A 17,632-nucleotide genomic window follows, 5' to 3' on the forward strand; every position below is an offset into this window, starting at 1 on the left:
TTACTATTCCCAAAATGGTCTTCATACATAGGGAGTATAACACCACATTCATATGCAATTGCTATGAAGTCGTAATAATCGGGGTCATTGCAAATTAGAGTCAAACCTTTTGGAAATCAATATCAGGTTGGCAGTAATAGAGCTTCTCACACTTTTCCCCAGTGAACCTTTCGATAAACGCAACACACCCATCCTTGTCTATTCCTACGAAATCGATGTCCGAAAACCTCTGAGTAAATCCACCGGTGTACCGTATGGGGTTTCTGGCGAACATTCCTTGGAAGTGGACATCTACTTGTAAGAATACAGGTTCCATGCTTGAGGATTTAGAAGCAGCTCACAAAAAAGGGTTTATCGATGAAGTGTTGAATAGTGGATGTAAAAGGGCTCTTTTATAAAGCATATACCGACAGTAAGAAGGAAGCGACTAATTAATGACATGGCATTAGACGAAAGTCACAGTCAACAGCCGATGTGGTGTTAATAGAAGGAGGTGGACTTAAAATGATCGGCTAACCCCTTTACAATTGAAATAAGGACTTAATCGATCCGATAAAGAGTAATTCGTTACCTTATTAAGCAACAAAATAAGTTAAGTGGCTGAATAGGTAAACCCTAAAAACATTATAGGGCCTATGCGTCATTTTCCCTTTGTGTTATTCGGTCCATTTCGGTTTATTTGAGTTATCCAAGTTATTTCGGTTTATTTGGGTTATTCGGTTCAAAAATGTAGTGTAAATGTTTATTTGTGTTATTGCGGTCCCCTTTCGGGTTAATAACCGAACCGAAACCCGTATCACCCGAACTAAACCAGTCCCATATTAATATAATTGGTCTGGGTTTCAGAACCCACTTTTCATCCAATTCGGGTTTCAGGTTCGGATCAGTTCCAGCCCGAAGCACATAATATGGATGTTCATACCTACTTACAATGATGGAGATGTTTTGTTCCCCAAATTTATTGTCATGAAACTTATCTGTCTTCATGTGGCTTCTCCACATTATAGTGGATAAATATACAGCTTACACAGTAAGTTGAGAAATAGATGAAAATGTTCATAAAATAAAATTGCACTTTCATCGATTTTGGACAATGAGATTGATTTCAATCTATGTCTCATATCCATATGATATCTAGATGAACGGCGAAATATTTGATCACTTATCTAAATGACAAATATGATTTATCTGATCGGATCAGAGTTCGGTAGTTGCCTTAGAAAGCACCCTTTGCTGTTTAATTTAGAAGTTATACCCGTAATTTAGTTTTATACTTATCCAAGTGGGAGACTATTGGATTAGGTGTCTAAGCTAATAAATAAATTAGTATGAACTTGAATTATTAGCAAAGTCCTTTTGGGTTGCCCTCAAACCTAGTAATTGACTGGATTGCTATTTGGAGAGAGAGAGAGAGAGAGAGAGAGAGAGAGACTGATTTATTAATTTATTATATAATTAATAAATTAATTAGAAATCAAAATAAGTGATTTATTAATATATTATGAGATTAATATATTAATTAGAAATAGTATTGTTTAATTAAGAATTAATCATAAATTAATTGAAGTTAATTTTGGGGTTAATTGTATTAATTAGAAGTGGAAGGACTAAAGGTGTCAATGTTCAAAAGTTAAACATTGACCAATTCTATAACCTCCGTAGGATGAGGGACGAAATTGTAGTTGGTTATAGGGTTTGTAGATGGTTTCTAGAGCTTTTCTTGGGCTCTAAGGAAACTTGGATGCCTTAAGGGGAAAGCAAAAAGGATAAGGCTTACCCAAGGAAACTGCCTTATCCTTAGCCTCCCTATCACCTATATAAACCCTCCTAAAGGTTCAAAAAATTTTCCATCCCTTCTACAATAGGTAGAAATGAAAATCCTTCCTCCTCTCCTCTCTCCTCTTTAGCCTCCAACTTGCTAGGGTTTGGATGTAAGCCATTAGAGGCACGAGACTTCTAGTGCTTGCTCTCTAAAGGTAGATCAAGAAGGAATAATTGTTTATTTACCAAAATAAACATAAGTTAAGTATTTTCTGATAACCTTTTAGTTATTTTCAAAAATAGCGATGTACTTCTAGGGTTCTTGATATTCAATAGTTGTTTGCAAATTATAGTGAGAACATAGATACTTTAGGGTGCATGTGAACTTAGTGTTTATGTTTTTTCCGCCAAAATAAGATTTTTGTAACATATAAAACCCATCAAGAATCTCCTGTGAATAGGCCTCCTCACCTATCGGAGACCTAACCGCATGATAAAGTCTTTTCACCTCTAGGAGACTCAATCACAAAATATCGTCTACATGAGTAAACCTAATCACCTCTTATTGGCCTAAACATGTAAGTCTCATGATCTCAACCAAGATTCTCATTATATTGATCTTTTACATAATGAGATCCAATCACTTCTCATGGATCTATTATGTAAATCTCATGATCTCAATCAAAAGTCCTCATTGTTGAATCTCATTTTATATATCTCTTTCTCTTTCTCTCTCTTTATCATAACTCATTCAATGTATCTCTTACTATATATCTCTTTCTCTTTCTTCCTCTCCATTTTTCTCTAATCGCCTCTCATTCGTATACTCATATATACAAAATCATTATGATTTTTCACATTGATTCGACTTAGGAGTGGTGTCATCACTCTTACTCACACTCTCGTACTCAATATATTCTTGGCATTTCTTCCCTTGATGCCACTCTATTTACATTTACAACATATATAACATTCAAATTCATTTTCAATAAGCATCGTGCCATGGTACCTCTTGGATTGCGCCACAATCTAGCTTTATCTTATGACTCTCTAAATATTCATAATAATATAGACAATCTACTTTCAATTCGCTCCGTGCAAAACTCTCGTCGTGTCGCGGTTACTCTAAGTAACAATTCTCATAACCATGTCGCGGTCTTACTCTTACAGCGTCATGATCACCACATCCATTTATAGCATCACACTTTATGATCATGTCGCGGATACTCTCTGTCCACCCTGTGGTTAGCAAGTACATTGCTATTTTTTTATCCATCCACGTCATGTCTCTCAAATCTCTGTGTCACGGTTCGCTAAAATCTTAATCTTCTTCGCATCATAGGTCGCAAACTCTCCGCAATGCTCCACGAAATTATTTATATGGAATTAATATATATATATATATATATATATATATATATATATATATATATATATATATATATATATATATATATATATATATCATAATTCCCTAAATCTCAAATAATTAACTCACTCATATTCATCAGATCAGTTATCAGTTATCAACTCTACTCTATGGTTTAAGTTTAGGAATCTACTATAAGAACCTAATTCACTTAAATCACAGCTCTGATACCAACTTGTAGTGCTCAATTTTTCATACCAGGTACATCCCAAAATTTCATTTTTCATTTAAAATTTACAAATAATTTTGGTGTACACTGGCACTCTGGAATGCAAGAAATTGTCACTAGGCATCGTACTTGCCACAAGTACAGGATCCGAGACGGACGCCACAATAAACTACCTACAAAATAATCATCACAACAACATAAGTCTCACGGCTTAGTGAATAACAACTACTGTAACATAAATCATATATGTATATAACAACTCATAGCAACAAATAAATTACGCCACATAATGGTGTTCTCGTACCCTATTATAAAATATGGTGTTAATCAATTTCTCATTAATATTCAATTTATTATTAGTAATCATAATCTTAATAGTAACTCATTTCTCGATATTTATCTATCTCATCGGAATGATCTATCTCTCGGTAATGATCTATCTCATAGTAATAATTTATCTCTCAATAAGGTTCAATATCTCAGTCATGATTTACCTTTCATCATTGATCTTACTCTCATTAATGAAATATCTCTCACCAGTAATCTATATTTCATCAATGATCAATCTTTCAATCGTGATCAATCTCACAATCAATGATCTGTCTCTCAACCATGATCTAACTATCAGTCATGATCTATCTTTCAATAATCAATCTCTCGATCAGGGTCTATCCCTTAATAATGAAATTATTATAATTGTAACTACCCAAAAATAATACTAAAATTTTCATTTTCAAACCATCAAACCCATCTAATCATTTGTTCCAAAAAAAATCATAGCAAAATGTATCTCTCAAACATTAGAGTAACAGGATAATAATCAATGCGGAAAAGCTATCAAGGGGATGTTGTGCAGTCAAGCTGGGCCCTTCCCTTTGGAACTGGAAGTACCTAAAAATGTTTAAACCACAAAATCATAAGCACAAAGCTTAGTGAGTTCTCCAAAATACCACATACCATACATAATATGGATCCCACCCACACATCGGGCCTCGCCCATCTTAACGGGCCCCGCTTAGCATACAAACATGCCCCGCCCAGCACACAATGCAAGAGTCACAAAAACAGGTAGCATCCTACATAGTATAGTGAGAAGACTCAACTTTCTCACGAAATCAGATAAAACACAGCTCAATGCCACGAAATGCATGCTACAACTCACATATTGAATCAAACAAGGTCTCACCTTAGTCTATACTCTAGAACTAGCAATTTGACCAAAAGTCATCCCACGTCAGCAAGTTGACAGTCAAAGTCAAAGTCAACAGTCAACATCACCATCAGTTGATACTCACGTGGTGACCAGTCCATAGTCACGTCGTGGGGGAAACGAACTCGGCTCAATCCAAATCTCGGTCATGATCTAACTCAGACTTTTCCAAATATATTGTCACGTTGTGATTGTCATGTCACCATGTCGTGACAAATTCCGTCCAAAACAGTTGATGAAACCTCATTGTCACGTCGTGACACCTAAATGGTCACGTCGTGAGAACCGTAAAGGGGCAGCTTAATGCATTAAGCCCTAATCCATTAATCCAATTGTAACGCACCATTTCTGGTATGTGATTTAAATAAGTAATTTTTATTTCTTAAGAGGTACTCGACGAGTCAGCAGCCCGACTCGTCGAGTAGAGTCGGGAGTTGCACGCGGTTTAAGTTGGCGACTCGACGAGTCCATATTCCCGGACTCGGCGAGTCTGCCAGTCTGGATGAAACCCTAATTTCAAGGGTTTGCACCCTATTTAAACACTTTATGCGCCCCAAGACCAGCCTCCCTCACCCACAAAGAGTCCCATACGAAACCCTAGCCGTTCTTAAGCATTTTTGGAGCATTTTCTCACTTGTGAAAGTTTTAGTGCATCTTGGAGTTTTGGGGAAGAAGAGAGAAGAGAAGTATTCAAGGGGAGCAAGTAGATCCGGACTTCTGGTTGCATTTCAGTCCCCTTTGAGGTATCAAGCTCGAATCTTTGCTTATTATCAATTAGATCTCTTGAGAAGTTTACTTTTGTTGATTTTGAGCCCTTTCTAGACTTTAAGGTCGAATTAAGTGTTAATATGATGAATGGACTTCAGATCTAAGCTTTCCAGAGCCTCTTAAGCTCAAGGTTGCCACCTTTATTGAGCCAAGTTTCCATTCTAAGCTTAGATCCCTTCCTTTAGCTTGTTTTGGGCTTTTGAGCTTCATATTAGCATGCATGCACGTAAAGTTAGAAACTTTACATGAAAAACCAGCCCTAGGAGCCCAGATCTATGAATGGAATGCACTGGATTCGAGCAGAATCGACTGTTTAGTAATGACATGCATGGGACTCGGCGAGTCGTTCTTCAGACTCAACGAGTCGAGTCGCGAGTCCCCGATTTTCCCCATTTGAGAGTTTAAGGTGGAATCAGTGAGTAAGTAATGGACTCGGTGAGTTAAGGCTCAGATTTAGTAGTGGAGGGACTCGACGAGTTGTTCATATAACTCGGCGAGTCAAGGACTGATCTTATTCATAGGATGAAGGAGGACTCGACGAGTTGTTCATACAACTCGGCAAGTCAGATGAAGATGAACTAGATGTTAGTATCGAAGAAGAACTCGTCGAGCCTTTGCCAAACTCGACGAGCAGAAGCGGGTAGAGGATCAGAAAGGATGAAAGGGACTCGGCGAGTTGGCGGCCCAACTCAGCGAGTCCGGTCAACTGAAAGTTGACTTTGACCAGGAAGTGACTTTGACCAGGAAGTTGACTTTGACCGGGGGTAAAATAGTCATTTTACCCTGAGATTTGTTATCAGCGTCTGATTTAGTGTTTATGGGATTTGTAGCCGGGGAGTTCCGGAGCAGCAGTCAAACAGTTTCAGATTTAGCACCTCAGCAGCCAGCGTTACGAGGTGAGTTTCCTTCCAGTAGGAACGGGTCTACGGCCACAATGCCGGCCCGTTTAGTTAGCAGTAGTTCCGGACTTCGGTCCGATGCAGTAGTTCAGTGTGCTTGATGTCTTTGTGATTCAAGCATGTCTTTGTGTTATGTGTTCCGGACTTCGGTCCGATGCAGTATGCAATATATGTGTTTATGCTAGTAGTTATGATTATGCTATGCTATGTTCAGTCAGTTTCCGGACTTCGGTCTGATGCAGAGGGCAAGGCTCTGGTTAGTTCCGGACTTCGGTCCGATGCAGTTTCCGGACTTCGGTCCGATGCAGAGGGCAAAGCCCTGGTTTGTTCCGGACTTCGGTCCGATGCAGTTTCCGGACTTCGGTCCGATGCAGAGGGCAAGGCCCTGGTTAGTTCCGGACTTCGGTCCGATGCAGTTCCGGACTTCGGTCTGATGCAGTGGGCAAGGCCCAGTAGTTGCTTATATGTTATTGTATGGTATGTGGTAGTTTGGGGGAGCTCACTAAGCTTTGTGCTTACAGTTTCAGTTTTTGGTTTCAGGTACTTCCGCTAGTAAGGGGAAGAGCTCGGGATGATGGCATGGCACACACCACAGCTTCAGTTTATCCTGGGAGTTTTATTCAGACATTTTGATATGTTTTGACATCAGTTGATTTGATTAACTTATTATGACATTTGAGACGCATGATCCATAGATTTATCTTTTAATATTTAATATTATGGTTTAGTAAAGTTTTCAAACGAAAATGTTTGGGTTGTATTTTTCGGATGTTTCAAGTTGGTATCAGAGCCTTGGTTTGAGGGATTCAAGCACACTTTCGGGTATGACTGGACTCAAACTAAGGAAATGGTAAAAGATTTTCAAAAGAAAAATGTTTTCGAAAGACTTTTTGGAAAAAGAAACTTAAAAAGAAAAGAGTTGTGAGAAAAGGAGAAGGGTGTGGTGCATGCGATCAGCCGAGCTCAAGTAAGTACTCCCAAATTACCCATACAAGTTTATGTTATGATTATCAGTTTCAGTTTCAGTAGAACAGCATGCTAGAATAGGACTAAGGATCTAGGAGGATGCCTTATGTGCCTGCTTTATGTGTTCCATCTGTGTGAGAGTTGCATGCTAGTATTGAGTAGACAGTAGTAGGATGGCCTGTTTAGGTTATGCCTGATAGTATGAGCTTAGCATTGTATGCTAGTATAGTTTCTCGTTATGAGAATAGATTTGCTTGAGTAGTTTCCTGTGTCTGAATGTTGCTTGCTTTGTGCTTTGTAGGACTCTGAGTGATGGGAATTAGCCGTTAGGTGAATACATCACGTCACATGTGATCAGGGTTGAATAATCTCAGAGTGCTGGATTTGGCCCTATTGCGCAGCTCTTGTTTGAGTCTAACCGTTGTAGGGACGAGTCTTTTACTCGAAGGATTATCTGAGCCTCGTCACATGTGATGGTATTCAGGTGATGGCTAATTGGCATTACAAGGAGGCCTTCAGCAGCTGAGGACTGGATTGGGTGGAGTCAGAGATTTCCCTAGGGCAAGCCTAGGATGAGAGTAGCAGAGATTAGTAGTAGTAGAAGTGACTTGGTGGAGTCGAGGCAGTACTTGAGGAAAGTACGGATAGATGTGGAAGGTATTATGGGCCCGTACTACTGAAAACAGAGGATCCGTACTTGAATCGAGTAAGGTTGAGATGAGACCAAGAAACTTGTAGTAGTAGCGATCCCTCGAGATATATCAGTGTTTCTGACGTTTGTCATGGTGTGTTTTCAGAATGGTGGTTTTACGCCCTAGGCCAGCAGTCGGCAGTTCAGGAGTCGGCGAGGGATCAGGATCAGGCTCGGGGGCCGAGCATCTAGATGAGCAGACCAGGGAGTTCCTCTCTTCAGAGGTTACTCGCACCATACTTGAGCAGACTCATGTGATCTTCGGTTCAGTCAAGGAGGGTATCCTAGAGCTTTTGGATGAGAAGCTAAGCGCGTTCCGTACTGAGGTAGCGGCCATGATGGGATCACGCACATTGACGTTCAGGGAGTTCAGAGCTTGTGGAGCTCCAGACTATCATGGGGGCGGGACCCCATAGCGAGTACTAGGTGGTTGGCAGATGTCGCCAACGCATTCCGCACCAGCAGATGTCCCGAGGGGGACAAGGTCAGACTAGAATCCTGTCTCCTGAAGGACAGGGCACGAGATTGGTGGGAGGAGATCGGGCATGTTATCGGAGATGACGCTGCTCTTGATGCGATGACCTGGGCTGATTTTACTACCAGGTTCAGAGCCGAGTTTGCACCGGTTATTGAGGTGCAGCAGTTAGCCAGGGAGTTTCAGGATCTCACCCAGACTACAGAGACAGTGGCGGAGATTACCGCCAAGTTCAGGGAGAGGGCTCTTCTTGTTCCTCAGTATGCAGCTGATGAGGAGATGAAGAAGGCCCGTTATCATGGGATGTTGCGGAGTGATATCTGCCAGTTTGTGAGCCGGTCCAGCTGTAAAACGCTGGATGATATGATTGCAAGGGCTCGTGAGAGGGAGATAGATCTGGAGATGGAGAGGAAGAGGAAGCCAGAGGTGGCTTCTGGTACAGGGAGTTCGGACAAAAAGCCCAAGGTATCAGATCACAGATCTAGAGGACGGCAGAGCCACAGTCGGTGTGGCAAGTGTGGGAGATTGCACGATGGGGCGTGCAAGGCAGGTAGTGTCGGTTGCTATAAGTGCGGCCGGACCGGGCATATGAGTAGAGATTGTACAGCTACTACCACCACCACCACAGCAGCTGATCTGATTTGCTTCCATTGCAATCAGAGGGGACATAAAAAGTCCCAGTGCCCGAGTTTAGTAGCAGCAGGGAAGGTGGCAGCACCTGCCCTTGCTACTTTGAGGATTACATACGGCCGTCAGGGCCGGGGTGAGGCGCCAGTGGCGAAGAGTAAAGCTTTTCAGATGACAGCAGAGGAGGCGCGAGCGACTCCTGATGTGGTGACGGGTATGTATTTTCCTCTTATCTCCTTATTGATATTGATTGTTTCTCATGGTTATATGTTTTCGTATAGGGTCGTTCTTAGTGAACGGCATTTCAGCTACAGTATTGTTTGACTCGGGGGCTACCCGATCATTTGTTTCACTTGTGCTTAGCAAGAGATTTAGCAGAGCTCCGGGGGAGCTGGATTGCCCACTTGAGGTTGAGTCACAAAAGTCCAGAAGATGCTTAATGAAGTCTCTAAGCTTTCCAATATACTCTCTTCACCAAAAAGGTCTTCTTCGTCCTTTAAAAGCCACTAAGAACACCAAAATGATCTCAAAAATGGAGGAGAGAGATTAGGGTTTCTTCAAGGGGGTTTAGGATGTGATGGACTCTAAGGGTGGAGAAAACATTAGCCCTTACTTCCTTTAAATAAGGTCCAAGTTCGGAAATTAGGGTTTTCCCTTGATCAGTGGTCACGTCTTGACAATATAGTGTCAGATCGTGACAACTCAATGAGAACACGCGTCTCATATTGCCATGTCACGTCGTGATGATACCTTCATCACATCCTGGCCAACACAAAACTCATAATTAGCTTTAAATTCCATACATCGAGGATCCGGATGTTACATAAATTACAATATATTCACATATAATGCAACACCAATATCTCAATAATGAGTATTGGAGTAGTGTTTGTAACATCCCAAAATTCAAGGCCAAAAATTTCATTTTTAAATAAGTTATTTTAAAACCAACAGTATAAGAAAACATCCATAATATCATGTCATGTCAAAACCGAAGTATAAATAATCAAAATATGTTATCATAAACAATATCAGAGTGTAATCCCAGAGATCTCATGTGCGGAAAAATCATAGTGTGATGCGATGCGATCGAGTCGGCTCCTTTCCTTTGAAAACGAAGTACCTGAAACCAAAACTGAAAACTGTAAGCACGAAGCTTAGTGAGTTCCCCCATCATACCCCATACCATACAATCACATAGCATACATACTGTCGGGCAATTCTAGGGTGTCCGACCTACCCATGTCAAGCCATTCTGGGGTGCTGACTACCCATGTCAAGCCATTCTGGGGTGCTGACTACCCGTGTCAGGCCATTCTGGGGTGTCTGCCTACCCTCCGGTCTCTCTCACCCGGTCACGCGGACTATTTCACCCCCTACTACTATCACATAATAGCATATCATAAACATGTTGTCAGACATATCTGGGGGTGTCCAACCTACCCTTCGGTCCTAACAACTGATCGGGGGACTATTTCCCTCCTACTACCACTATCACATAGAACATAATATACTGGCACATAGAATGCATCAAGTAATAGCAAACTAGACAATTATCACAAAGACAATCATCTCAACTGTAATCAACTACTAGTGGGTCGGCCTTGGTGCCTAAGACCCACTTCTACTGGAAGGTAACTCACCTCACACTTGCTGAAGTCCCGTAGACATAATCCCAGCTGCTAGATGACAGCTTCCCGAATTGTCAATAACAAACATCACCCAATTAATAATTGGGTTCCACTACATAACCATAAGTACGTACTTGGGGTCATTACTACATTACCCCATGCTTGGCTTTATTCAAGCCCAAGGCCCAATCCATAGGCCTAAAAGTCAACTAGGAGTCAAAGCCCAACATATGGCCCAATTTTCCAAATTGGGCCTAAACCTTTACAGGGTCTTACCATAAGGCCCAACCATTTAGTCCAATCCAACATCCAACATTCTAATGGCCCAATATCACATAATCATAAAGGCCCAAACTATGGCCCATCTATGGCCTAATTTTCTAAATTGGGCCTAAACCATCATATGGTCCTTACCCTAAGCTCATCAACATATTCTAGTCCATATGATTATTCTTGGATGGCCCATTAATAATCCAATCATCAAGGTCCAATAGAAAGGCCCAACAATAAACTCAAGTGAAATTAGGGTTTTCACATAAAATTATGATTAGGGTTAAGTGTCCCTACTTACCCCATTAAGGACTTAATCCATTAAGTCTCACCTGGCCTTAGGTTAATTGCAATTGGTTATTAATTAATATTTTAAGTTCATTAAGTAATTCGGATGCGGTCCCGATAAGTCCAAATTAAGGTTTCATGGCATTAGGGTTTTCCAAACCCTAATTAGGGCTTCCAACCCATATTAGCCCAATAAGCCCAATAACTAGCTCCTTTGACCGATTAGGGTTCATTAGGCCCATTATGATTCCAATAGGACCATTAAGGTTTCACTAAGCCCATTAGGGCTTCATTGGGCCCATTAGGATTTCAAGCATCCTAACCGAATCAACACAACAAGGCAAAGCACACCGCCACCCGACACGGCAGCCGGTGGCGGCAGGAGGCAGCAGCCACCACCTTATGGTGGTGGTTGTGGGTTCCTTTCATTATTCTTTTGCTAATTACATTTTACAACCCGGGTCTCAATAACACACACACACAACCATCTTGTGGTGGCCGGTGGTGGTGGTTCTCGGTTTTACGGCCAAGCTACACTATACACACACAAACCCACCAAGGAAAACCGAAACTGTAACATCCCATATTTTCGAGGCTAAAAATTTCATTTTTAATTGAGTAAAGTCATTCCTCAAACATTGCTAATATTATATTAATTCATAAAAACCATTACGTCGTGTCTCAGAAACATATCATCGGATAATAATAATAATAATAATAATAATAATAATAATAATAATAATAATAATAATCAGAGTACAATCCCAGAAACTCAAGGCGGAAATCATGCATGAGTGTGATGTGTCGCTACTGCGCCGGCTCCTTCCCCTTCGCTGAAGAGGTACCTGAAACAAAACTGTAAACTGTAAGCACGAAGCTTAGTGAGTTCCCCCATCATACCACACACCATACAATAACATACTGTCAAGCAATTCTGGGGTGCCTGACTACCCAGGTCAAGCCATTCTGGGGTGTTTGACTTACCCAGGTCAAGCCATTCTGGGGTGCTTGACTTACCCAGGTCAAGCCATTTTGGGGTGCTTGACTTACCCGTCGATCCTTACGACCGACATCCGAGGACTATTTCACCTTCTACTACTACTAACACATAATAACATAGCATAGACATACTGTCAGGCAATTCTGGGGTGCCCGACCTACCCTTCGGTCTTGACGACCGAACTTGGGGACTATTCTCCCCCTACTACCTCTATCATATATAACATATCATGCTAGCACATAAACATAATAGGTAGCAGCAAAACTAGATGAATATCACCAAGACAATCATCTAAAATACAACTCCTACTAGCGGGTCGGCATTGTGGCCATAGACCCACCGCTACTGGAAGGTATCTCACCTTGTAAAGCTGAGTATCGAATCTCACGGGAAGTAACCTCTAACAGCTGCTCCGATGACTCCCAGCTATCATAATAATAATAATAATACTCAATCAGAGTCCACAACACTGCTTAGGGTAAAATGACCATTTTACCCCTCGGTCCAATTAGAACATACATAAGTTCCAAATTCTAGCTTATGAAGTCCACCCCTCATATGGCATAATAAGGGCTCCCTAAGGGCCCACTAGTTGCCCAATTTCTGAATTGGGCCTTAACCCCCAAATGGGCCGAAAAGTTCAAGTCCTAATATAATGATTCCAAGTGGTCCAATTGTGGACCAATAGGCCCAATACCCTAATTTCATATTCCCAAGTCCAGAATTATACTTCCCAGTGGGCCACTGGGCCCAAAAGTCCAGGCCCATTTCCTTAAGGCCCCAAAGCCCAAAACACTCATTCTGCATGTGTACGAGTGGCGTACTTGGCATGTACGCCCATCGTATGCTGGCCTTGACCAGATCGGGGAGTTGACCCAGTACACGCGGCGTACCAGGGAGTACGCCCAGCGTACTGGCCAGCTCCTTTGGGACTTCATTCAGGACTTAATCTGTTAAGTCTTTACGTCCAAAATGCAGATCCAGGTCCTTTAAGACCTCCTAAACCATAAAGTCAAAAACTTTATGTGCTTGCATGCAAGGTTGGGGTCAAAACATGATTTTGGTCCTTTTAACAAACTTTAACACCCAAAAACACTTGCATGGTTGTGGCTTAACCATCAAGGTCCGATTTTTATGCCTCTTAGTGCCTCCAAGAGCCCAAAAGGACATCTATTATGCTCTGGAACCAACAATACTCAATTATCCCCAACAATGGGGTAAAAAGGACATAAAAACCCCCAAATAAACAAATCTAAGCATACAATGGTCAAGTATGGAGCTTGATACCTCAAAGGAGTCAGAAATGGTGTCAATCCTCTGGATCTACAAGCTCTTGGTGGATCCTTGCTTCTTCTTCAAGCTCCTTTCTTCTTTTCTCACTGAAACAACACCAAAAGCACTCTCAAATGGCTTCTTGAACACAAATGCACACAAAGGGAGCTAGGGTTTTCGTGGTGGTTGGGTAAGAGTGAAGGGAGGATGAACAAACAGGAGTTATGTTCTTTATATAGGGAGTAAACCCCAAATTTTAGGGTTTAATGAGTTGCATGCATATGCTGGGCGTACTCCTGGTACGTTGGGGGTATGCACCTGGTCTCCGCAGTTCATTCTCACGAGTATGCTGGGCGTACAAGGCTGTGTACGCCCCGCGTACGTCGCTTCCTTAGTCCACTAATAAGGCCCAAAGGTCAAAGCCCAAACCAAACCATTCCATTCTTAAATTTTAAAATGTTTAATAATACATGGAAAATCCCGGATGCTACAGAAACACACCCACCCATTCTTCCGGTTGAAATCACTCAGCCACCCTCCTGGTGGCATACGGCGACGGCAGCGGCCGTATCACGGTGACAGCCACCACCTCGCAGTGGTGGCGGTGATTCCCCCCTCTTTTTTTCCAATCGATAAACACACACCACATGCCCTGCTCGAGATTCTGAACACAACCACCACTGGTGGCGTGTGGTGACGGCAGCAACCACTCTACGGCCACAACGGTGGCTAAAGGTGGTCGCTAGCGGGGAGAAACGAAGAAGATGACGGCGTAGCAGCAATGAACGACAGCAACGAAGATGGAGGCGATGAATGCACATAGCCTCCGACTAGGAAACAACAACAACGATGTCGTGGTATCTCGATGGCGAAGGAGCAGCGACAGTGGGATCTAACGGCCGGAGGTGGCGACTGCAACCCGCTTCCCTCCGTTACCGACTGAATGGCAGCATTACGCGATGGTCTCCGTCTTCAGCAGCATCGGAGAGACACAACGGAGGCTCGGTGGTTGGAGGAGCAAGGGAGGATAGGGTGGCGGCCGGTGAGGGAGGCATAAGGAGGGTGTGAGTTACGGCTGCAACATAAGGGGCTTAGGGTTAGGGTTTGACGGGTAAGGAAGCTATATACCCGGTCCCTCATCATATCTTTTCCATAATGACAGTTCCGGCCCCTCCTCCATAAAATCCCTTCAAAAGAAGTCTATAATATACCATTTAAACCCTTCCCCTTCAATTCCTTTACAAATTAAGTCCAGATTTTACTAAAACAGCCCCCAATATCTTAATTATGACATAATCAGTCGTTCCACCTCATTTCCTCTTAAATTAAATCCAAATAATTACCACGGAGCCCCTGTCTTCATAAATAATTATACACTGAGTCTGGAACTTACACTTTTAACCCTCAACTTCTAAATTATGCCAATTAACTCCTTGAAACCAATACCCTGCATATATAATTATTGATTTTAGGGCTACTAAACATTCATCAATTTATTTATTTATTTATAAATAACGGGTGTTACAACTCTCCCCCACTTAAATTAGATTTCGTCCTCGAAATCATTCCTTACCATCCTTACGCGCCCAACCACTCTAGTAACATGTTCACCATCCACTCTGTCTGAAATCTGCTATCTTGAGATGGTCTGATCCCCTGACAGACCACTCATACCGAATCATTATCGATGCAACCAACTTGCTTATTCCTCAACTGACTACTCAACTTCTGATAACCCGAGGTTCCCACTATAAAACAGGGTCATAAACCCAATTATCCCTACAGATCACTTATAATTAACCCATGCTCAGATACTTCTGGTATGAGTGACTTGTCACTTCCCCGTCAACCAGCTATTCCGCTCGTATACATAACCTAAAACACCATTACTAATACTGCCAATCGCTGAAACTGCCTGAAACAACATGCTGCTACATGACCGCTTTCCAAAATCTACCGAGGCCTTCCTGATCTCAATAATTATCCCTACAGATCACTTATAATTAACCCATGCTCAGATACTTCTGGTATGAGTGACTTGTCACTTCCCCGTCAACCAGCTATTCCGCTCGTATACATAACCTAAAACACCATTACTAATACTGCCAATCGCTGAAACTGCCTGAAACAACATGCTGCTACATGACCGCTTTCCAAAATCTACCGAGGCCTTCCTGATCTCAATTCGTTCGTCATTCATCTGAAATATCGGGTTCCAGCCCGGTCGATGAGCTAAAAGGGCTCCCACATAGTCGTCTAACACGACTTCTGAACGAAATCCATCTCTGGAACTAGTTGCCACTAGTTATCATGTCATTGAGGCCCTAATAACTTTCTGATCGAAATGATCGGATCCATGCGTCAAATCTTGACGTCACCAAGTCCAAGGCTAAAAGTGATTGTTACATGACCAACGGTAGACTTATATCACAAACGACCTTAAGAAATCCCTTGCTTCCTTGATCTCATAACTGAAGTGGCGTTCCTACAGTCTTATCACTGGCTCAACCAGATCTAATCCGTCTGGGTAATTCCAAAATCCAAATCTGTGGGTTTCCATATCCTCATTGCTACACTCGAACCGGTGGGTACTACTGTTCCTTCCACGTTCTAACAACACGCTCATGTCATCTACCAACCTCGTGAATGCTACGGCTACACCCGCAATCTCACGACACTCTATCACTATCTTCCAACCTCATGAATGCTACGGCTACACCCACAGTCTTACAACACCTTCCATGCTAACTGACCGCTAGTGAATGCTACGGCTACCCCCGTAGTCTTACAACACCTTCCATGCTAACTGACCGCTAGTGAATGCTACGGCTACCCCCGTAGTCTTACAACACCTTCCATACTAACTAACTGCTAGTGAATGCTACGGCTACCCCCGTAGTCTTACAACACCTTCCATACTAACTAACTGCTAGTGAATGCTACGGCTACCCCCGTAGTCTTACAACACTTTCTATACTAACTAACTGCTAGTGAATGCTACGGCTACCCCCGTAGTCTTACAACACTTTCCATACTAACTAATTGCTAGTGAATGCTACGGCTACCCCCGTAGTCTTATAACACTTTCCCAACCGGGTCGAACACGCACTCGACCTAACCATCAACTGAACTTGAGTTCCAACCGAGGTTCTAACCTGGTTCCCGAAACCTGTTGTCTGAGAGTCTCGAAGGCTGTCTGCTGCTCAGGCCCTCAGCGAAAGGTCATCGACTTCTTGTTCAGTCGGGTCAAAGGAACCTCAATCTCGTAGAAGTCCTGTATAAATCTCCAGTAATAACCCGCTAGACCCAGGAAACTCCGAATCTCAGATGGAGACCTCAGAATCTCCCACTGCATCACGGCCTCTGTCTTGGCCAGATCACCCAGAATACCCCTTCTGGTTGACAAGGTGCCCAAGAGATTTCACCTCGCGCAACCAGAGCTCGCATTTGGAGAACTTTACACAAAGTTTCTCCCCCACTTAGATTCGACTAAATCTTCACGGTACGCGTGAATTGAAAGATTCCCAATCCTTCTCGCTTCTTAGTATCCCACTGAGGACAACTTGTGCTTACTAATGCTAGCGATCAATCATCGGTTACATCCTAAGATCGCCCATCTTCTGAAATCTTGAAGAGTACTCATGAAACCTGATCCAATCTGACACCTCAATCCACCTCCAATGCTGACAACCGGAGGCCTTAATCTTCATCCCAGCTGACGAATTCTCGTCCCGGCCTTCAATCTTGCAGCACCACTGAACTCTAACCAAACACAACCCATGCAAAAATACCATTCTCTTGAACATCTAATGACCGAACACCCATGCGTCTAACACTCACAACTGACTCCACAATCTTCATGCTACCGATCCTTCCCTAGCAACGGTGGTGCCTTGAACTCCAAAGTTCTTCCATAGACAGCTAACGACCATACCCAACAATGATAGAACCATTGAACCCTGATTTCACTGGAGAACTATCGCTCTAATCCTGACCCAATATTCTCTGAATAATACTCCAGCACAGATCCCGACAAAGATCCGGGATGAGAACGGTACACGCAGAATCCACTTCGCAAGATACATCCCTCTGTAGGTTCATCAAGGACTTCCGGCATGCAGATTGGCATGTGGCAATCCTTGATAACCCAGACAGTAGCAAAAACCGACCTAATAT

This window comes from Lactuca virosa, chromosome 5 (assembly GCF_052849685.1).
Source record: "Lactuca virosa cultivar CGN04683 chromosome 5, Lactuca_virosa_CGN04683_v6, whole genome shotgun sequence".
In the NCBI taxonomy this organism is placed as follows: domain Eukaryota; kingdom Viridiplantae; phylum Streptophyta; class Magnoliopsida; order Asterales; family Asteraceae; genus Lactuca; species Lactuca virosa.